Source organism: Zonotrichia albicollis, chromosome 9 (genome assembly GCF_047830755.1).
Source record: "Zonotrichia albicollis isolate bZonAlb1 chromosome 9, bZonAlb1.hap1, whole genome shotgun sequence".
NCBI lineage: Eukaryota > Metazoa > Chordata > Aves > Passeriformes > Passerellidae > Zonotrichia > Zonotrichia albicollis.
In genome coordinates this window covers 41,702,315-41,724,862 of record NC_133827.1, presented here as the reverse complement: position 1 = coordinate 41,724,862, position 22,548 = coordinate 41,702,315, and positions in this window count along the sequence as shown.

Here is a 22,548-nt window from a genome sequence, read left to right as displayed (position 1 = left end):
ACAGCACCAGAGCGGGTGCTGCCAGCCTTCAGTGGTTCACCAGCTTCTGATTCTGACAGATGTGGCTTGGTTTGCTGCGTGTTTGGGGAGTTTTTCACCCAACCGAACAAAATACCGTGCTGACTTCAGATGTTAAGAGAGACATGAGGCTATGGAACAGATCCCTGACTCACGGTGGTAATTTTCTCCTGTTTCCTCCCTAAGCCTTTGTTTGCCAACTCCTTGAGGGTGGGCTTCTGCTTTGATGTTTTATTGTCTCTCAAATCACTGCTTTTACTTTTAGCACCAGGAATTTTTGGAGTGCTTTGGAGGGAGGGGGGAAGGGAGAAAAAATAGATGTAGTAATTATTAATGTATTTGGTTGGATTATGAAGTCTCAAAGCTCATTAAAAATGAGAAACCATGGCAACCTCGACAATCCCTCCTACACATATTATATCTACCTAACAATGTGCAAAGTACATTTACTGAAGAGAAATAAAGCATAAAGAAAGGGGAAGAAAAAGCATTCACTTTTTATATTACTATTTTTAGTTCTCAGCTCCTGCATACCAACACACTTGTTCTGGCAGCCCTTCGAACTCTTCCATGTGAAAAATAAGTAACTGATTATTGGATCTCTTCTCAGTATTGCTCTTTATTCATCTGAGATTTCCTATGATCCATTTTTAGTAAAGGACAGATTTTATGGGAGGTAGGTAGCTGGAAAAAGAAAATGTTTCTCTGGTCTTGGCCCCTCCTGGGACATTGGGAGTTTGGGGCAGTCCTGCCTCTCCATGACTCTGTGTACAAGTATAAATCTAACATTGGTACTGGTCATCTATCAAAAGAAAGGTGAAATTGCAGCTCTCTTAAGATTAGTTAAAGGATTTTTGAGAATACTGGGTCTTACATCTAATTATTCCTATTTTGTGTTTTAAAATACAGAACATTTGCATCTGAAATTTAATCCAAACTTTTTCAGTGGTTTGTGTGGAACAGAGGATAACAGTGATAGATAATGCAAAAGCCAAGAGGCCGTGACCTCCTTTCCCGATAAAGGTTTTTCATTTTCTGTGTCTGCATTGATCCAGGATGTTTTGGTAAAAACTTGGAATAATGACCCTGACATCACACTTGAACTGCACTGGCCTGCTCAGGAAGCTCTTCCTGTATTACAGTGTTCAGAAGGCACGCTTTCCATAAGGGTCGTTCATTCCAAGCTTATCCATGTTTTCTACACAAAGTGCCTGAATTCAGACCTTTCTGTTTAGTAAGACATTAGAATGAAATCCTGATGAATGAGGCCTAGAAAGTGAATATTCTAAAAAAGAGCACGTGGCTGAGCTCTCTGCCTCCCTGAATTAAGTGTTCTGGAATGGAGCCATCAGCGTGGCTGTGAGGGGAGTAAAGGCCTGGGGCAGGTGTGCACAGCCAGCCCTGGGCTGAGCCAGTGCTGTGGGGAGCACAGCAAGCAGTGACCGTGTGGTGCAGCGGCAGCTGGAAGGTGCTTGCTCTCCAGAGTGGCTGTAACCAGCTGCAAGGTTCCGCTTTCCTCCTTTCCCTCGGCCATCTCCAGCGCCCTGACAGCACAGGATAGCTTAGAGGTGTAGGAGTTCCCCAGGAGTCAATCAATTCTGCAGAAGGAAAGATGCTGGGACCCCTTTGAAGGCATTTGAGGTGATTTGCACTGCAGGGGTGAAAATTCCTTACAAACAGGTGGGATTTACAGCTCCCAGGAATTTTGTAGATAGGCATACATTTTTGTGGGTAAGTATGGGGGTACTCATTTATATGCATAGCAAGGGCAAAACCTTTATTTAACCCACACTGGTTAGCTGACTGCTGGAATTTCCTGGTAGCAAAGGAAAGAGTGCCTGGTGCCTGGCGAATTCTCCAACGAGAATGTATCAGACAGCACAGTGTGGGAGTACTGAGTGCGTTCACAGTACATGCAGTACCAAACTGAAATAGCACGTTTAGCACCCTGGAGACTGCCTGGGGACACTGATGCTTTCTGTGCTTTCTTTGCAGTGAAAAATAATATTATTTGTTTCGGCAGAAGGCTATTTTTATATTGAGGTGGTGTAACAACCTGGGGCTAAAGGAACCTGTAGGTTAGAATAGCCACAGGGTCTGAGAGAATGTAAAAATGTGTTAAAGAGTTTCTGAGGAACTGTTTTCCCAAATGTTATGCATAGGGAGTTAAAAATCCCAAGTCCAAGGTTAATTAATTTCATTTATCTAATGTACCATATGCATGCTGTGCTCATGGCAACAGTGTATGAAATTTAGGGGTGCAGCAAGAGGCAGTTTAGCAGCAGGGAGCTGCGCATTAATGAACTGCTCTGCCCATTCAGGCCATTACAGCACCTGGGTTTTAGTGGTGTAAAACCCACAAAGGGATAGAAACTGAAGAGATTTTTACCTCTGTGTGAATTCATAAAATCTGATCATTATTGCTTCCTTAATAGTTTCTTTTTAGCAAAAGTCACTCTTGCTTTAGCAAAAGTCACTGGCTTTTCAAGGAAGGATGAATTCTGCTGGTTTTCCTGCCAGCTTCTTAGGAATGGCATGTTCTGTTCCTTTGCTGAGGGAATAATACTGAAATTACAAGGGTTAGCTGTAACTGGAACAACGAGGAAAAGGGGATGGCATATTTGGGATAATAATATTGGAGAATAAGGATGCTGCTCTTCCCATGTGTGTGCCGTCCATTATCACCAGCATTTGGAGTGGTTTGAGAGACAGTGGCTCAGAGTGAGGACACATTCCTCACCAGAGGAGAAGGATCCAGCTGCTAATGGTTGATGCACATGTTGTGCACCTGAGAGTTACAGTCTCTGCAGTGTGTTTGTTACTGACTGGCCCAGCTTTTTGCTTCTGTAAGCCATTATAATTCTCATTATGATTTAACTACATAACCCACCTTGATTTTTACATTTGAAAAATTCTTCAGCTTGGTGGTCTGTACAGTAAGAAATAGCCCAGGCTATTTCTCTCCAGTCTTCAGCTTTCAGCATGTGACCTTCAGTGCTGTCCAGGAGCCATTTGCTTCCCTTTTCCACGAGCTATCACTGCTTTTTTAGCTGAAGTTTTTTCTGCGGCCTAAACTGTACTCTGTATTCTGAGTTGGGATTTAAGCTGAAGGAATTATTTCACCTGGTATTGGCATAGGGAATGATTGATGTATGTATTGGAATGGGAAGATTTCTTGTTTTATTTTCAATCCTTATTACTCTTGTATTTTTCCTGGTTTTATAATAATAGTTCTTACTTCCTATAGCAACATCAAGCTCCTTGGTGGAAGAGTCAATTCATGCTGAATCCTGGATGGATTTCCTGGCTGTTGAAGCCAGGTAGGCTTCAAAGATTTAATTTACTATTACAGTTTTGCCTCAAAATTTCTGAGGGGCTTTGGGGAGCATTTGGCTCAAGTGCCTACACTTAAAATTAGACAGTTTTAATTACTTAGCCTGGCAAGTGGCTTCTGTTCAGTTCTCATTGGGAGTTCAGAGGTTGATTCTCTCTGCGATACATTCTGCTGGGTGTCACACAGTGGTTAGCAGGAGAGAAACAGAATAAATAATTATATAATTGTGCAGGGAAAATTACAGAATTTCATATTTTATTAGTAACCTGTGTTTAGGATTTTCCTATGTGCGTAATTACAGCAAACCACACAAGTTCTTTGCTCTCTGTTGACTGCACTGTGTGATGTCTGGCTAACAAGCGGGCAGAAGCCCCTTCTCACCTTTCAGCATACAGATAGGATATGGAAAGCTGTAGCATGTTTTAGTCACTTAACTCTTAATTCAGTAAACATGCTGCAGTACACTAGTGCACTGTAGCTGTTGGAACAACTAGTTAAGGTGTGGTTGTCAAATAAGTAGCACATTTATTTTCGATGTGTGACTCTTACTGCTTTCAGATATTCTAGTTTAAAAGGTCAGGTTTTGAGGACAGGGTCATTGAATATGAGGGAATTTCTGATTTGGAGCAGTTACGAACTACAAACTGGGGAATAACTTAACCAATGAGTAGTTCTGAATGGCTTCCTGGTGTTCGCACCTTGCCCCTATTCTTGGTGTAAATGTTTTCTGCCTTAACGTGCACAGTCGCCCCACACCGCCCCTTGCTCGTTCCCACCTGATGCCACGTATGCGGGGAGGGTTTGTGCGCTCTCCCGGCGGCGAGATCCTCCCACCGCCAACCTGCTTTCTCCCCTCCTTTCAGGAGCATCCCGAGTCTCTGAAATCGCCCCTTCAGGCCCTGAGGCGAACTGTTGGAGGCGTGCCTTTTTATTTCCTCTAGATCGTGGAACTTCTCTGACACAGAATTATTATTGTGGCACATAATTATGATTGGATGTCTTCATCATATAATTGCATGATATATAATGAACAGCAAAAGCTTATTTCCTCTGCTCTTTGAATACTGAACTTCTGAGATTAATTAAGCTGATACTGAAAATGCTTTTAATTATATATGCTGCATAAACAGTACTATTAAGATCAGATGAGAATATTATTGCCTGAACAGTTTCAAAATTTTTTCAAATACCCACTGTGTGTTTTATATTACTGTATAAAGAAATGTGGGGATTTTTGAGAGGATAAAAACCTCCCCAGACAGTGAAGGAATACCTGAATATTTGCTGAAGCAAATCAGCTACTTTACTCTAATTGCAGTGTATAAAAAGCAAGAGACTGCAAAATTAAGAGTATTTTATTTGAGTAAATAAATGCTTCCACATGTCTAATCCCTTATTTTTTGAGGCAGGAAATTCATGAAGTGTGTTTCAATACTTCCTTCTAAAGGTACAGTCACCCCAAAGCAGACTGAGAGTGATGCCAGAAATGATGCAATCAATAGGACACAATCAATTCACTGTGCCAGGTTCCCAGCAGTGCCCAGAAGAGGAATCCTATCAGCTGGGTTTGGTTTCAGCAGCAATCTCTTCTCCACTGACTGTCACTTTTTAAGTATCCATCTAGTCACATCTCTGGTGCCCTTTGCAGTGAGTATTTTTATCATGCCAGCAGAACATGGGCAGAATAAACTTGGACTTTCTGGAATACCATTTGTTCTCTTGTGTTTCAGAAGACTTAAAAGGTTGACTAAGAATTACAGTTCTGTAGACTATGCTGCTTTGTGCTGCTGTCTTTATCCATCTGTAGAGCTCCCCATCTCTTCCACAATGGGCATTTTGGTGTCTGTCAAGTGCTCAGGAAAATGGACTCATTTATGTTTTCCTGTCCCCCTCACTAGTCATTTGCAACCATTTGAAATGGATGTGTATTTGCAGCAAAGAAAACTCAAATTCACTAATTGATGCACAAATACGCTCATTTACATGCAATTTGGTTTTTTTTTTTTTTAGAAATGCATCTATTTGCATAAATAAAACCTCTTTCCCAAATATTAGTGGGAACAAAAGCCGTTTTCAGGGATGCCAAAAAATGGCTGAATAGAAAAGCCAATTCAGAATTTGCATAATAGTTACTAATTGTTTTCCTTGCCATTAGCCTGTCTCTGCTTAACAGGCAATATTGGCTTCTGTTTCCTTTCTGGGTGCAGTTTGATGCAAGAATATTGAGCTCCTGTAGAAGATCTTGATAGTTTAAGTTACCTAGTGTGCATTTCCCGGCCTGGTTCCACACGGGAGCAGGGCAGTGGCACTGGCAGAGGCCAGCGTGTGGCCCCGTGCCAGGAATGTACTTCCCTCAGTGGGGGAGGACTAGGAGATTATTTATTATCACAAAACATTATGGGGTTTGGGGGAAATCTCACTTTTTCTTTGGGGGAAGGAAGATGTATCTTGGTTACAGCCAACATCTTTGGTTGAATGTTTTGTTCTTTACAAATAGTATTGCTAAAGCCTTGAGTGAGATTAGGGGAAACAGACACAGTTCAAATTGGCAGTAAATAAATAAATAACACGCTGATTTGCTCAAATCTATTTTATCAATTTCCTTCATTTAGAGACACAGAGAAAGATCTCACGTACTTTTACTCTTCTTGGTATTTATTGCAGCGTTCCTATGTTAAAATCTGGAAGTCAATATGACTCAAGACCATTAAGTCAGACTGAGCTATCAACTGTCTGCAGGAAACACAATCTGGTTTGCTGGGCAGGGATTTATTCAATAGAGAACTATTGATTCTCCTTAGAAAGAAAGGGAAGCAGAGTAAAGCAGATATGTTTTATGCTAGAGCAGAAAGGATGATTGCTTTATTTCATGGATGTTTTGCTGCACCTTAATAACTTCACTGTTAAAAATGAATTGCTTCATTTCAGTGGAGCTGGGATTCCAGTGTGCCTGCCTGGAGCAGCAGCAGGGAGCAGGGAAGGTGGAACAAACTGTGCTTCACCTGCAGCACGGCCCCATGGCAAAGGGACTGCCTGCTCTGGGAGACACTTGGGACTATTTAGAGCATGCACAGTGAAAGGATGCAGAGAAGCTGTGCAGATTTAGGAGCTGGAGAAGTTTTGTAAAGCACAGGAGAGAGGAAAATCAAATGGCCTGCTTGGAGGATTTATTGGGAAGTGTAACTGAGATCCCTTTTTAACTCAGATTTGTCTGTCAGCATGGGATAAAATCTGGTTTGTGCTACAGCAGTTATTAATAGAAGAATTGCATTTCTTTAGAAAAAGGAGAAGCAACAGGGTAATTGTGGCTAAGTCTGCCAAAGCAAATTGCAAAGATTTGCAATTAATATTGAGAGGAACGCATTGGATTTTTATTTTAAAGATCAAATTATCAGGGGATCTGCTAGGTTTGTATAATATTTATTCACGTACATATACAGAGAGGAGAAAACAGTGTATCTTCATCTGTATACACTCTTGTCACTTAATATTGTGAAATTCAATATTTAGGGATGAAACACTGTATTCAACACCCTCATCCTCTTAGGCCCAGTATAACTTGGGAATTCCTTGTCACTGTTGATTTTTAGAGTGCCAGTTTGGATTGCAGTGACCCGAGCCTGCCATGGTAAAGGTTTGTCCATCCTTGCTGCAGCCCAGCTTGGCTGGGGTGGGAAGGCACCCTGCCTCAGGGATGTGCACCCTGGCACCACCACTGCTCCTGCAGCCAGGTGGAAAGCTGGCAGGTGACAGCAGCCACACTGCTGGCTCGTTCTCTGTACCATCAGGGCAGAGAGATCCCGCTAAGGACACTTCCAGTCTCATCTCCAGCACCATTCACCATTCGCCACCAGCCAGTTTTGGGGGTGAGAAAGATTTCTTCCCTTATTTGCAACTTTCTTTCCTTCTCTTGCCCATACTTCCTGCTTTTCACAGTAGGACTTGTAAAAGAATTTCAGGAAGTGAATCTATTATCAGTCTTTACAGATGTTTCTTCAACTTCTTGCCCCTTTCTGAAGCAAATCTGTTTCCTTTGAAGATGCAGTGCCCCTTTCCATGGCCCCAGTGGGAGTTCAGCATCCCCTGAGCGGGGCTGTGACTGGCCTCAGGAACACCCTGGTGAAGTTCTGGCTGGACATGTGTTCCTGTCTGCTCAGGAAAAGTGTGACACTGTGGTTTCCTTCATAAGAAACGTATCTCTGTTGAAAAGGAAACATATTTCCTGTAGAAAAAAGGTGTCATGCAGAAACCCAGAGGCCATTCAGAGTGGTGAGGCTGGAAGTGCTGTGTGTGACAAGGTCTGTGCCCTGTCCCCTGGGCATGGCCTGTGCTGGGTCAGTGTGCCATGAGAACTGTGTCACCCAGCACATTGTGACAAGGCCTATGCCCTGTCCCCTGGGCATGGCCTGTGCTGGGTCAGTGTGCCATGAGAACTGTGTCACCCAGCACACTGTGACAAGGCCTATGCCCTGTCCCCTGGGCATGGCCTGTGCTGGGTCACTGTGCCATGAGAGCTGTGTCACCCAGCACAGAGCGGTGAGGCTGGAAGTGCTGTGTGTGACCAGGTCTGTGCCCTGTCCCCTTGGCACGGCCTGTGCTGGGTCAGTGTGCCATGAGAACTGTGTCACCCAGCACACAGGTGACTGCACTGCCTTTCTGTGCAATGCTTTCCCTCTCAGCAAATTCCAGGATGTTTGACCAAAGAAAAGGGATTAGTGCTATCATTTCCACTGTGTAGAGGAAGAGGTAAAGCAAGGAAGAGTTACATTTGGAGGAAAGAAACAGAGTGCAGTGTAAGATTCAGGTCTCCTGAGAGTGCTTTTTCTGTCACTCTGTTACATCCTATTGCCATTTATGATGATCCTTTTTTAGAAATGGATGGTGAATTGGAGCAACAGAGATGAGATTTAATTTATTTACCAGCTAGTGATGGTCATCCGTTTTTTGTTGGTTGCATTGTCCAAGGCGCCAAAAATATTTTGCATAATCTCCTTTTCCTAGAAGATATTTCTAAACTGTTTATCAGTTTAAAAACATCAAAGATGAGCAAGTCAGTTGGGATATTTAATTTTTGCCTAGTCATTCAGCAAAGATCAGTGGAAAGGCTTTATCCTCCACCGTTTTTAATTTCATGTAGATAAGCAAAAGCTACATTAATCTTTTCCCTGTCATGCTTAGCAGGGGTCACCATCCCCATTAACCTTTTGAGCCTCGTGCATCTCAGCCTGGTTGGTTTGGGGGCGTGCAGTGAGGTACAGTGGGAGGCATTGGAGCTGTAGGTGCAAACACCTCATGTTCCCAGGTTCTCTAGAGAGGAGAAGAAATTGCTTTACTCCTCATTAACTACTCCTCATTTAATCTCCTTATTCAGTGTGAAAGAAAATTGTGATCTAAAAATCAAAATTTACAAATACAGTCTTGGAAAGATTGATCATCTTGTGTTTTAGTCATGGTGATTTCAATGATGATATTTGTTTATTATTATTGCTACAAGTATTGGGGATTTTTCTTCTGCAAAATGCATCTCTTAATGGAGCATTCAGCAATCACCAGTTCTCTCTAAATCTGTGGTATCTTGCCTACTTTTTTAACCAATACAACACAAACCCATGGCATAGAGAGGCAGGAATAACAATCAGAAAAGAACTAAATTTGGATTAAAGTATCTTGATACCTTTTGCCGTTATCTATATGGCATCGGTGTAAATTATCATTATCATAATTAAACAGAAAAGGCACAGCGTGAATTTTTTATTCCCTTGATGATGCCACAGAAACAATATACATGAAATAAATGTGATAGCTGCTATAAAGTCAAGTTCCACACGAGCTTTTCAACTTTGCTGTAAAAGTCTTTGGTAGTTGTGCCGTTCATAGTGAATTAATCTCTCGCTTTTTAGTTCATTGTACGTTTTTAAGCTGTAAAATTAATATTTACAGCTGTGTTATTGTATTGCTGTGTTACTCATTACTGTATTAATGAACAGTTCATCATAAATAGAAATAATATTATATTCTCCTAGACCTTACTTAGTCAATGCTATTTATTTCTATTATATTATTTCAGAAATTCTCACCTTAACAGCACTTGGAAATCTGTAAATATTATACTGCTTCTGGGCAGGACTTGAAATGCTCAGTAATTGCAGACCAGTTTCCCTTTGCTGTTAGAATATGTGAGCTACACATAATTTAAATAAAATTAGAATACCAGGTGTCATGTCTTGAGCAGGGTGTGTCTTAACACATTGTATGAAATGTGGTACTTTTGACAATATTTCATTCCAAGGAGATATTTCATTTAAACCCTTGATGATTTTGTATTTGCCTCTTATTTTCTTTCAAAAACTAGAAGTCTGTTTTGACAAGAATTTTACACATAGAAACACTAATAGCATGGTAATTGTGCTCAGAAGCTGACAGTGCACAACTGGCATTGGGATAACCCCTCTCCCTGGTTGGAATTACAATCAGCCTTCAAAACTGGTGTTTAGGAGACATTGTTAATCTGCCTCGTGCTTACTCACTTGAACAATAAGATCAGTTTAGGATTCCCTCAGGCAAAGTGTAATAATGATTTGTCACTTTTGGAAAAGGATGTTTCCATTTATTAATTTTCACTTTTTGACGGGGACTTGGGCTTCAGCAATTGTAGTTTTTTGAACACACAGTGTTTCATCTGATTGAATTTTTCCCAATGCGTTTGCGTTCTGCGAGGTTTGTGGCAGAATTGTCAAGACTCTAGAGCTACATCAAAAATTCTGAGCATCAACTGGGCTTAATTCAGTGGAAATTGTATTTCACAGGCGGTAATTCCCGAGCTGCTGTGTGTAGCTGTCCCGGAGCGTGACGCTGGCTGTGAGGAATGGTTTTCGTGCCACAGCAGGATGTCGGCTGTGCCTGGCGGCTGTGGGCCGTGAAATGTGCTCAGGAGACACCGGGGAGCCTCTGCAAGAGCCAGAGCCGGGGCGGGGAGCTGGGGCTGCCTGTGGGAAATCCCTGCAAAGAGAGCAGGAGGAGGGGGCCCAGCCCCTGCGGGGCCCAGGGCAGACAAGAGGAGACTGCTGGAGATCGGATCACAGAGATCACAGGAGTTCCCTCTGGGTGCCAAAAGGAGTCTGTTATCCAAGGGAAGGGATGGGGAAACCATTACAGTTTGGAGACATTTTAAAAGGCTGTAGAGAAAACATGGTAAATCATGATGTAGAACACCTCATGCATCATGTTGTGTGGCACAAGAGAAATGGGGACAAGCCTTTGGGAACCTCTCCTTAATCCTAGGAGAGAGGAAGTAGATTTGCACTTCTCCCTGACAAGGGTCAGATCCCAAATTAGTCTGTGAGTTTTGTACTTTCATACTTTATGCTGTCTTGATGTCACCTGAGAAAACAGCCCAGACTGATAGCACGGCTTAGCTGGATGTTTGCATCTCCTTCTGCCCTTCCATCTGCTCACAGGTCATATGTATTTCTGATGTTACTTTAAAATTATATCAAGGGTTTCTGGGCCATGTTAACTTCATTATTAGCAGCATCGAGAAGAATATCAAAGCTAAATTGAAGGAAAAAAAAGAATTTGAAGGCAGGGCCTGACTGCGTTATTTTTAGCACTTTTTGGAGTGACTGTTCTTAACTGCCAGGAGCTGACAAGCAGGAGAAACACAGTGTGAATCAAGATGTTCACTTGTCATCTGTTCACATGTTTAATTTGTGAATTTGACATGCAAATGGTTCCTGTGCCACTGGTGTTGATGTGGCTGAGTGATGTACCAGCCGTGCTGGTGCCTTAGAGCTGCTCTCTGGGGGCTGGGGTCTCACAGAAACGGGGAGCTCTGGTCATGGCCTGGAGGCCCTGTGGGGCTGGGCATGAGGCATCCTTGTTGGGTTACCAAGGCAGGACATCTTAATGTGTGTTGGTTCTCTGTTGTGAGTGTGCTTGTTTATAATTTTTATAATAAAAATAGAAAAAAAGCATCCCAAGAGGAGTTTTCACAAGCAGGCAGTATTTTTATGTATGCTGAAAGTGGGAAAATAGTCAAAAACCTCCCAAGGAGAACAAGTACTTCTCAGACTCCAGTAGGCTCCTAGATGTTCAACAGGAGACAAAACATTCACTTGAATGAGATCCTTGTTTTCAGGTTTCCCCCTACAGCGTGGTGTGGTGCCCACCCGGCCCAGGTACGGACACCCAAGGCCTCCAGGCCCTGCTGGCCAGGGTTCCATGTGCACACAAAGCCTGGCGGTGTGACTGCCACAGCAGAGAGAAAAGACTCATCACACAGAACACAGGGAGAGGCATTAAATTCAGCAATTGTACCAGGAAAGGAAACAGAATAAATTTGTCAAATAGTGGAGATACAGAAGGAGGAGGAGAAAGAATGCATGGAGATGGATTGTTGCAAGAGAATGAAGGAAGCTACAAGTGAAAAGTGAGGTGAACTCAGAGATAAATGGGATGAATTTAGCAAGGAAAACAACCAAACCTCAGTGAGTCTGGAAATCAAAATGTCAAGATGTTGTGTTAAAAGGTTTAATAGTTCTATGATGTGCTTTATGGTATTTACCGAGCTACAGCAATTTCTTATAGTCAAAAAGACAATAGAAATGTTTCCACTTGCCAGTTTTTCCCAAGGCTTTCTGGTTTTTACACTTTGATGTCTATGGGGTTTTTCCACATGGCCAAAACATTTCCCAGTATAATGTGTGTGAGGGCTGAATGATGGATACTAGTGGGGTCTAACAAGATCTGTAGAAGAGTAATCTGCATCCGTTAAAGCTACAGCTGACAAGATCCAGCAGCAGAGCCTGCAGAATGGCAGAAGGGCACGATATCCTTTATTCACCTCATAGTGTCCTTTGTGGCTCCAGTGGATGGGAAGAAGGGGGCGAGATTCCTGAGCTGCAAAATGTTCAGGATGACTCACAGCAAGGATTTACTCTCCTGCCGACATACACACTGCTCTTTGTGCAATTGTATGTGATAGTTTTGTTTGTTTCTGGCCGATTGCCTGGGTCTAGTGCATGGCTTGTGCAGCAGCCCCATGAGGAGGGCCCAGCACACGCCCCTGGGGATCCTCCCTGGCTCTGCTGGGGACAGAAAGCCCCAGTGCCCATGGCCTGACACTCGGCAGATTCTTTTGCTTAGTGTTGGCTTTTTATCTGAAAGAGAAACAGCTCCCACCTTTGTGTGGAGTAGTGGGGAAAAGGTTCCATTGCCTCAGCCCCTTCTGATAGGGATGTTATTCCAAACGCCTCAGCAGCTGATCTGGCGAAGGAACAGGAAAACATGTTGTATTCCATGGAGCTGGGCTCCAATTCCACTGGATTTTTTAAAGCACTAGCTTAACATTTTCTTCTGTGATTCAAGTTAGCATTAAAACTCTGACAACAGCTGTTGCTTAATGTGGAAGTGGCAAATAGATTTTAAAATCCAAGACATTTTCCTTCCCGGCTCATAGAGCTAATGAATTGGATTTTAAACTCTGTATTTGCTACAGCTTATGACCTCTAATTTAGAAGATATATGAAATGTAGAAAATGGGTACAGAAAGAACTCTCCACTATTTGCATTCCCTTGTTTGATGATATGTAAGGGACTGATTTAAAAAAATATTTTCTAAGTTCAATATATGAAGGCATTGGCACATACTGATTTATTATTAGTGTTATAAACAGGTAAAAAAAATTCCACTTCTTTTGGGAAGTAATATGTTAGTAAAACTAAATGTTGCAAAGTAAGAAAAATATTTCTTTAAAAATATCAGATGGTCTTAATTTTGGGAAGGTCTAAACCCTGAGTGCTGTGTTGGCCTCACACTGTTTTATTACTTTTGTATCCAGTAATTCCAGAGGTTTCACATGGGGTCAAGATGCCTGTGTGCTGCTGTTCGCTGCATAAGCTGAAGAATCAAGACCATCAGAAGGGTACTTTAATAAAAACTGTACTTAAGGTGATCAATAAAATCAGGCTGTGGCAGTCCTGATCAACGCTCATCTACTGGTAGCTGTTTTCCTAATTAGTGCACCCGGGCCGCTTCTCTTTGTATTTGGTTCCAGTGGAACAGAGCAGGGGCTTTCCAGAGGAGTCAGGCGGTCAGGATCACTCACTGGGAACCCCCAGTGTGGGTCTGTGCCTTGCTGTGGGGTGGCACCTCTGCAGACGTGTGGCTTTGGGGCTGGGTTCTGCAGGCAGACACCACGCCAGTGCTGCAGAGCAGAGTCCCTCTGAGGTGCAGAACCCTTCATCCTGCTAAAGTGTCGCTGTGGGGTACCTGTAGCCTGTACCCTCACTGGTGGGAATGAGGATTTCAATCCCAGCCGTGGTTTGTATGTTTATCAGTAGCTAAGTGGCTACATAGCCAAAAAATACTCTTCTTTTTTTTTTTAAAAACCTAATTTCCTCCTTATCAAAGTGTATGACTACTGCAACTTCCTCATGTGAAAACCAGACATCTGACGGTGCTTTCAGGGGATGGGAGGATTAATGACTCATGCTAATTGTATGCTTGGAATATGCAGTTTGGAAGACTGAAAATATCTACATTCAGCTTGAATGATCTGGAGTTAATGCCCTGGCTAGGCATTTCAATTCTCCGCAGAACTGAAAGTACCAAAGGCTTTTGTGGGACCCATTTGAAGACACAGTTCCTTCCTCTTCTTCTCCCAGACCATACAGCACTAAGTGATGACTAAAAATCTCTGCTAATGCAAGTTTGAAAGTCACACAAGCTGTCAGCTCAGTGGGACAGAGCTGGAGCTGCGTGGCTCTCCCCAGAGACCTTGGCACCGTCGGCGATCGTCTGCCAGCCCTCAGTCCTTTCATTAGTTCTGCTTGTCTGAAGGGATTTTCCTTCCGCTGTTGTGGCTGCTGGTGGTTTCAGCCATCTCCCAGCTGGCTGTGGAACGTGCTTCCATCCCTCCTTCCTGGAGCACAGCAGAGCCCCAGCCTCGGGCTTGGCCTGGCTGGAGAGCCTCCCCAGCTGCCCAGGATACTGCCTTGCCTCAGAGACACTGCCTCTGAGGGCTTGGCCACCTCCACACTTCCATAATGTACACTGCCTTAAACTTGGCCTTCCCTGCTCTTCTCAAACCCTGCCCTGCCTTCAGCCACCTCTCACACTGTACTGCCTTAAACTTGGCCTTCCCTGCTCTGCACAAACCCTGCCCTGCCTTCAGCCACCTCTCACACTGTACTGCCTTAAACTTGGCCTTCCCTGCTCTTCTCAAACCCTGCCCTGCCCTCGGCCACCTCCCACACTGTACTGCCTTGAACTTGGCCTTCCCTGCTCTTAAACCCTGCCCTGCCCTCGGCCACCTCCCACACTTCCATAATGTACACTGCCTTAAACTTGGCCTTCCCTGCTCTTCTCAAACCCTGCCCTGCCCTCTGCCCCGACTTTGGTTTCCAGCCATGCAGCCCTGCTTATTGTCAGAGTTCCATGGAGTACAGTATAAAAAGCTGACAACCTGGCATTTTTTCCTGATACTCTGTAATTTAAAGCTAAATATGGATCCGGGTCTGCCTTGGCTTGTTTTGGAATTGCCTCTTAGTTATTTTGGCACCGTTTCCCTACTACAGTGTAGTAGGCTGCCATGTGTATAGACTGTTAGCTGTCATGGATGTGACTCACTGTTCACTTCAAACGGTACCTGGATTACAATCAATCAGTGAAACATAACCTGAATTTCTGTATGGCCCTTCTGGCAGAGCCTTCCCAAAGCTGCTGCCCAGCACCTAACTTCAGCTAGCCCTCCCCAATCTCTTGGAATTAACACAAGGTGGCACTCTCAGGTATTAGCACCTTCAGATTCACTTCACTTAGCTCTTGAAATCCCTACTCAACCCAACAGATTTTGTTGGGTTCCAGAACTTTTCTGCTTCAGTAAGATGGCTTTTAGGTATAATGAGTAAGGAAATGTAACCAAAATGCTACTGAGAGCTGCAAAAGTCAAGCTGAACCCCAGGACCAGGAGCGTGTGGAATTCGGGCCCTGCTCAGAGTACCAGTTCCTCCTTTTTCAGAGAAAGAGTCCAACACCCCCCTGCTTTTGCTGGTTTGTTAGCACAGTGTATGTGTTAGCAACTTGTTGCTAGATGTTTGTGTCAGTTTGAGTCAGATGTCATCTCTAAATGTGTGGATAGTGCTAGAACATAAGTAGAAAAGTTCATCCTCTGCACATGCCTCGGGTGGTGGGTAAACTGAGCATTTTGAAGATGTATCACTGGTTATACAGTATGAAAACTTTTCACCAAGTAAGTGATTTCTGGGAATTTGGATGGATCATTCTCCCTTATTTCTCAGCTCAGATGAAGGCAGCCAGATTCCAGAAGATGAGAACATTTTCAGCAAAAAGTCACTGACAGTTTAATAGAGAGAATAAATTTGTAGTTGCACCACTCACAATAGCAAAAATGGGTGTGCTTTTTGTGCTGATAATAGAAGCAGCATTGTCAAAAATATCAACGTGGGAAAGCTCTTGTGAGTGCTGTCAATAGAGAATTTTCTGAGGAAAAATTATAGGCTTTGGCTGGTGCCTAGAGTGGATAAATTCCTTTTTCAATGGACACCATTACTCAATGCAGCTTCAATATTTACAGTTCAACACCTACAAGAAACTCAGGATTTATCTTAGGGACAAATTGGTCCCATTCCAGCACTCACAAAGCAGTGCTCATAGCTGTCAAATTGAGTTTTCAAGTGCATTTAATTTTGTTTCTTTCTTGGAATGTAGAGAGGCCTGGCCTTGGTAAGCCCCGTAACTGCTCATGGAGCACTTGGTCTTTGCTCCTTCCTGCTCCACTTTAGGAATTAACCTGGACAGCCCCTGTTATTCCCAGAGTTCAATGCCGGTGGATTAAACATAAAAATTAACACTGGGGCACAGTGAAGGGCCCCAATGTGGGCTGTGCTTTGCTACCCCACAGTTCACACTGCACACAGAGTCACATCAGGTGATCCTGCAGCGGATACAGGGCAGCAGATGTATGTCTCATTGTAATTTCAACTTTATCAGCTTTCTCTGTTTCAGAGCATATAGATCCTTTCTTTGGACACATGTATTAGCTAAATGTTTCCCAATCAATTTTCCTTAGGCACAGCATCTCTCGGTTCCATAAGATGCTCCAGCATTTACACAGTACATTTCCTTCCTGTCGCAACATCCTGGAGCTATTTCTTCAGAGACAGATTGTTTGAGTTTCTGCAAGTCAAAGAATGTTCAGTACTGCAGAAGAATCACTGAAGCTACCATCACACGGTACTTCTGGCTGCACACGCTGCATTCTGTTCATTTCTTTCACCTTCCAAAACCTATTTGGAAAGCGCCCTTGGAGTGCTTTAAAAATGTTAACACGTTGTCATTCAGTATGTTGTCAGAGCTGTTCATTTGTCCTTTCTTGCTTACTTGGAGCTTAGAAATGATTAAAGAATGGAGCTGTTCCAGAAGCTTGTAAATACTGACAGGTTTTTCACTGCTCCCAGCTCCCAATAGATTCGGCCAAACTCAACAGTAGTGAGCAAACACACAGGTAGTTCACATACCCAACTTTCTCCCTGCTTTGTATCTAATTCCATGCTAGAACAGATGCCACACATTGTCTGGAGTGCAGTTCTGTGTGCCAGGTACAGAAGTTCTGTGGAGAAACTGAGTGCTCCCTCTGAGCCCTCAGGTGCTTACAGAGGCGCCACAGCTGCCCTGGGCTGGCCACACTGCCTGCAGAGCTGCTGGCTGTCTTTCCTTGTTCCTTCTCCAGGTGCTGTGAAATCACCATCCATAACAACTGATGGCCACTGCAGAAATAACCTCTTTCTTTAAACAACCCTCCCACTATTGCAGGTCATATGTTTTCTGGGAGAATCCAAGCCATGTTTTTGTCACAGGCAAAAAATGCTGAGGAAGAAGCTCTGAAAGAGTGAATAGAATGGATCTCTGTCACATTAAGAGTGTGCTCCCACTCTCATGATCTCAAACGTGGTATTTGAGTGGTTGTTCAAGAACAAACGTGGCCTTCAGCAGGGCGCCAAGCAAGGCAGAACTGTAGTGTGTAATGCATCATCCACACTTCCCATGGCTCTCGTCAGGAGGGCAGGGCTGGGCTCTCGAGCTGGGCACATGATAAGGGACAGGGAGAGCTTTATTTGCTGTTTATGCCTCTGGCAGCTCCCAGGAGAGTGAGCAGCTCAGCCGGCCTTGCCCTGCCCAAGGGGTGACTCCAGAGCTCCCTCCTGTGCACAGCAGTGATCTCCGTGATGGGATTGCAGAGGCTGCTCAGCAAGGTGTCCATGCAGACACAGCCCACCCCTCCCTCTGCTCAATGCAGGGCCACAGCTAGGGCAGGAGAGCTCCAGCCTCAGTTATCAGAGCTGCTCTCTGCCTGTGCTCTGTTACACACACACCGTGTGTTCCAGCCTCAGTTATCAGAGCTGCTCGCTGCCTGTGCTCTGTGTTACACACACACCGTGTGCTCCAGCCTCAGCTGTCAGAGCTGTCTCTGCCTGTGCAGTGGCTCTGTGTTACACACACACCGTGGGCTCCAGCCTCAGCTGTCAGAGCTGTCTCTGCCTGTGCAGTGGCTCTGCGTTACACACACACCGTGGGCTCCAGCCTCAGTTATCAGAGCTGTCTCTGCCTGTGCAGTGGCTCTGTGTTACACACACACCGTGGGCTCCAGCCTCAGCTGTCAGAGCTGCTCTCTGCCTGTGCTCTGGAGACAGGGGAGCAGATGGTGCTGGAGCTGTGCCACCAACAGGGCTCGCACACGCGAGCTTCTGAACAGAGACGAATCCACTGAAAAGGGGAGTTCATCTTACCCATGACTGCTTGGTGGAACTCTGCAGGAACTTCTTCAGGTGCTTGCAGGAAATGAGGCTTTTACTCCCACTCTGAGAGTTTGGAAAAATTTCCAGACACTTGTGAAACCCCATGATAACCAGGAGTTTGGTATAAAATGAAATGATGTCTCAATCCTAAACTCATTCACCATTGCAGGTCCATCAAATGGCTGTTAAGGATTCTGCAGTGTGAAAGCTGGTAGGAACAACCTCTCTGAAAGGAAATAGCTCTGTGTTTGCTTCTACCCTTGGATACAGTTTTCTCTGAAGTGAAAAACAAGAGTTATAATTGTTTTACATTTCATCTTCTTGCATGATGGGCCAGGTTTTTAAAGAATCTTTGGTGAAGGATCCCAAGAAGAGCATTTTGAAAATGCATGTGCACTTCCCAGGGAGGTTCATGCCCAGTGTCCTCAGCCCTGGCATGAAATGATGGTGTGACCAGCTTGCAGTGTTCACTGCTCCCCACATCCAATAGGTTTAACGGGAAAAAAGCTTATGGCTTTTAAACACCTGTAGCTTATGAATGTGACAATAGATATTGAATATTACATGTTCTGACACCAGGCCTTCTCTGTGGTGGTGTGTGATCCCAGAAATTGGAGCTAAAGGTGTTGGTGGTGTCCTGGAGCTCACGATCAAATTCAAAACTGATTAAAACAAAGCTAAAAGCAAAGTTTATGGAACACTGACCAGAATGAAAAATGAAGCCCAGTGTCTGTCATCTTGCAGTGTTTACACAGTTAATAATCTCCAGCATCCAGCAAGAATTTTTATTTTAAATTTTTTTGTGTGTTTTTATTTAAAATATAAATATGGGTGCAATATGTAATGTTCAAAACTTATCCCAAAACATCTGGAGGCCATAAAAGAAAAACAAAAAAGCTCAGTCCTTTGTGAAGATGAGCAGAGCTTTGCAATTGGCCATTGGAAAGCAGTGGCTGGGCTTCCTGGGCCACCCTGAGCAGGTGACCCAGCCACGATGGCCGGGCTCTGCAGCTCCAGCAGTCGCTGCTCAGGAAGCACTGAACAGGGCATTTCAACTGCTCAGTCTCAAATCTCGTGTGGTTCCACAATATAAACCCTGAGCAACCAAATCCACAGACCATTCACATACAGGGTAATGCGGATACATTTGGGGAAGGTTTGGACTTTTTCTTAATGTGCAGATAAGATATTATTTCTTTGTGTCACTTTTAAAGATAAACTAAAGGAGTTTGCAGTTCAGAATTGACTGCAACCTGTATCTTTTGTTCTTGGAAAAGACCTTAGGGCCAAGCCCCAGTAACCTAGATCTGAGCCCAGCCACTGCCCTGAGCCTGCTGAGTAACCCAACTGTAATTACTGGCAGAAAACCCCAGGGTGTGAATTCCCAGCAAGCATGAAGGGATTACAGTCCAGCCCTCGGTGATGGAATGTCAGAGTGCACAGCCTTTAAACCAATATGGTGCCTAGCAGCAAGCCTGTGCATACAGGTACTAGTTTTGCATTCTTCTTTTGTCTCTGTGCAAACTTTTAACAGGACCATCCCCATTCTCAGCCCCTCTTTAGTACTGAACTGGTCAGTGTCAAATAAAACTGGTGAATATGAGTATTTTGTACATACAAACTAAGAAATTCAGGATATTAAAATCAGGAAGTAGCTGGGGTTTTATAGGATGCCTGAGAATTCAGCTGAATGCTGAATATGAAGAGTAATACTCCTAGAAAGTGAATAAGTACAACCAACAGCATATCAGGAGTTTGGTCTAGGTGAAAATGATAATCCACAGATTTGTGTGTTACTTTTGCCAGCACAAAACTCTGCCTCGGCAGGGCTTTGTTCCCCTTGCTTTCCCTGTCTCCTCGGTGCTTTGGCTGTTAACACAAGCAATATTTACCCAAATGTCACGCCTAATTGCACGTGCTAATGCTCTGTGCATGAGACATGAGGAGTACAAAGGAGCTTCCTTTCACCTACTCCGACAGCACAGAGCAGCTTAAGATGCAACCTACATTTTACGGGGTGGAACTAAGATTAAAGGACAATTTTTCAGGTAGATAAATGCACTTATCCAGTTTTATTCTGGTGACAGCAGTGTTTTCAGACAGGGACATACCTGGTTGTACTGCAGCGTGGCTCAGAACGTAGTCACTCCAGAAACAAGCTTTTAGATATCAAAATGGTGAAGAGTACTTTTCATGGGAGGTAGGAACCTGGAGGCTGTGCTTAACAATGCTGTGCACATCCTTATGCTTAGGCTCACTTGTTTAACACAAAAGGATCAAATCCTGGCTCTGATAAGCTCAAAAGGCATCTTTTGCCACAAAACCCAGCAACTCAAACCCGAGAATGTCACTATTTTTGAAAATGTCTGGTCACCTACTGCTCATAAGAGAGTCACGTTTTCTCAGCCTTGTCTGAATGGAAACAGATCTGGAAGGGCTGGGAGCACCCCAGGATGTTTGTCTGTCAGGCAAACCGGCCGAGAATCGTGTTGAGAATCCTGTTCCAGTTGTTACCACTGGTTCTGTTACTGAGAGCATGACTTTCCTCGGGAGCGGAACAGTCTCTGCGGTTCAATTGATACGGGCAAGCAGAGCCCTCCGTAACTCATCCGGCAGACACTGGATGGAGCCCTACTCTCTGAGGACACCGCTCCAGCTGTATGCGATGTGGCAGCGGGGATCAGAGAGCAAAAGCCGCCCCAATGAATCCTTCAGGCGTTTTCTCAAGAAATGTTGGATCTAAAAATAGAGCGTGGAGCAGCAGCTGTGGCTCCCATCCCGGGCAGAGACTGTGCCCAGCCCAGGCAGGACAAGGCCTTCCTCTGGGGCCGGCTGGGAGAGACAGTGAGGCTGGGGCTGGGGAAGTGCCTGAAATGAAAGGGAACGATAAAAATAAACCTCTTCCAAAAACCAGTCAATCTGGGTTTGATTGCACCGGAGAGGGGAGTTCCTCTGGAACTGCCTGCAAAGGGAAGAGGACTGGAGCCAGCAGCTGAAGCCCCTAGGCACAATGACAACATGTTTTGGAAAGTTCTGGATCTGGTCTTTTGTTTCTTTATTATTCTGTGGTTGAGCGTATGCCTCTGCTGGAAACACAGTTTTGCTTCATCAACCACACTTGTTTATTTATAGATTTATTTTTTAAATCAAAATTATAGACTAGCTTTGCCATTGCATATTACACCAAAATAAAGTCAGGACAAAGCCCTTTGAAGCTACAAACATTTCAGGCCTGTCATTAGTATATTGAGGGTTTAATTCTTAGAAAGAAAAAATAAGCACTGGAAGCATAGAGGTAATGTTTCCTGGTTGGTTTTTAATAATTTTTTAATATAAGTAAAGGCATTTTTGAGATTCTTAATTTCCCTTTTCTCTTGTCCTGCTTCCCCCAGGCAAGCAGTGCCAGGGCTTCAGCCAGGCCTCGCCGGCCACGGCTGCTGGAACTGAACTGTCCAGCTGGGTGCTTCTTTGTCATTGGCTTCACATTTGGGAGATTGTTTTCAAGGGGCCCTGATATTTTAAAAGTAGCCTGATGTGGTTCCTGCTTTCCTGCTTCTTTTGGTGGTAGATTGGCTGACAGCTTTCTGCTTATAGCACTCTCTTTGAATACCAGAATTTTCACTTGAGTCAGAGGCTGAATGTGTAACCTCTTGGTGATATTAATCTCCTTATATTATCACTGAATCGTTGCCAGCCCATTCTATGGACTAATGTCCTTTTATTGCCTGGAGATGCCTTCAGATTTTCATTTAAATTATGTTGCAAATTCAAGAGTTGCACATGCACAACAGAATAATCTAGACTGGGTCCCGTTCTGCATGCAGAGAAGAATGCCTGTGAGACATTTTCCAGTGTAATTGAAGAAAGAGAGTCTCAGCTTCTCTAGTACCAGGGGCCCAGAAGTGCACAAAAGCTGTTACAAATTTCTGATTGGTAAAAACCATTATTTCCTGTGTTCCTCAAATTCCTGTCTCTACATGGGACCCACCAGGATTCAGCTCAGCTGTTCATCTCCCTCCTCAGGGACACAGTCAGATATCTCTGGCAAACTCAGGATATCTCTTCAAAATAATTTTATTAGCCTAAGTATTTTCAAATAATTAGTTGTAAAGGCTATTACCAGCAATTCCATATGCAGGGCTGCAGCCTGAGTTTGGGAAACATATGGACATCCCAAACTGTAATGAGCAGGCCCTGTCTTTAGAGGAGAAAGAAAAGCTGTTTTCCTTTATTCTGAAATCATGAAGTGAATGTTAATCAGAATAGTTATCACAGTTACCATTTCAGCTAGTATCCATCGGGATTCAGGGAAACACAAAATAGCAGCATGTCAGTCTATTCCCAGCTGGGAATACAGTCCAACACGCCACCTGGCAGCT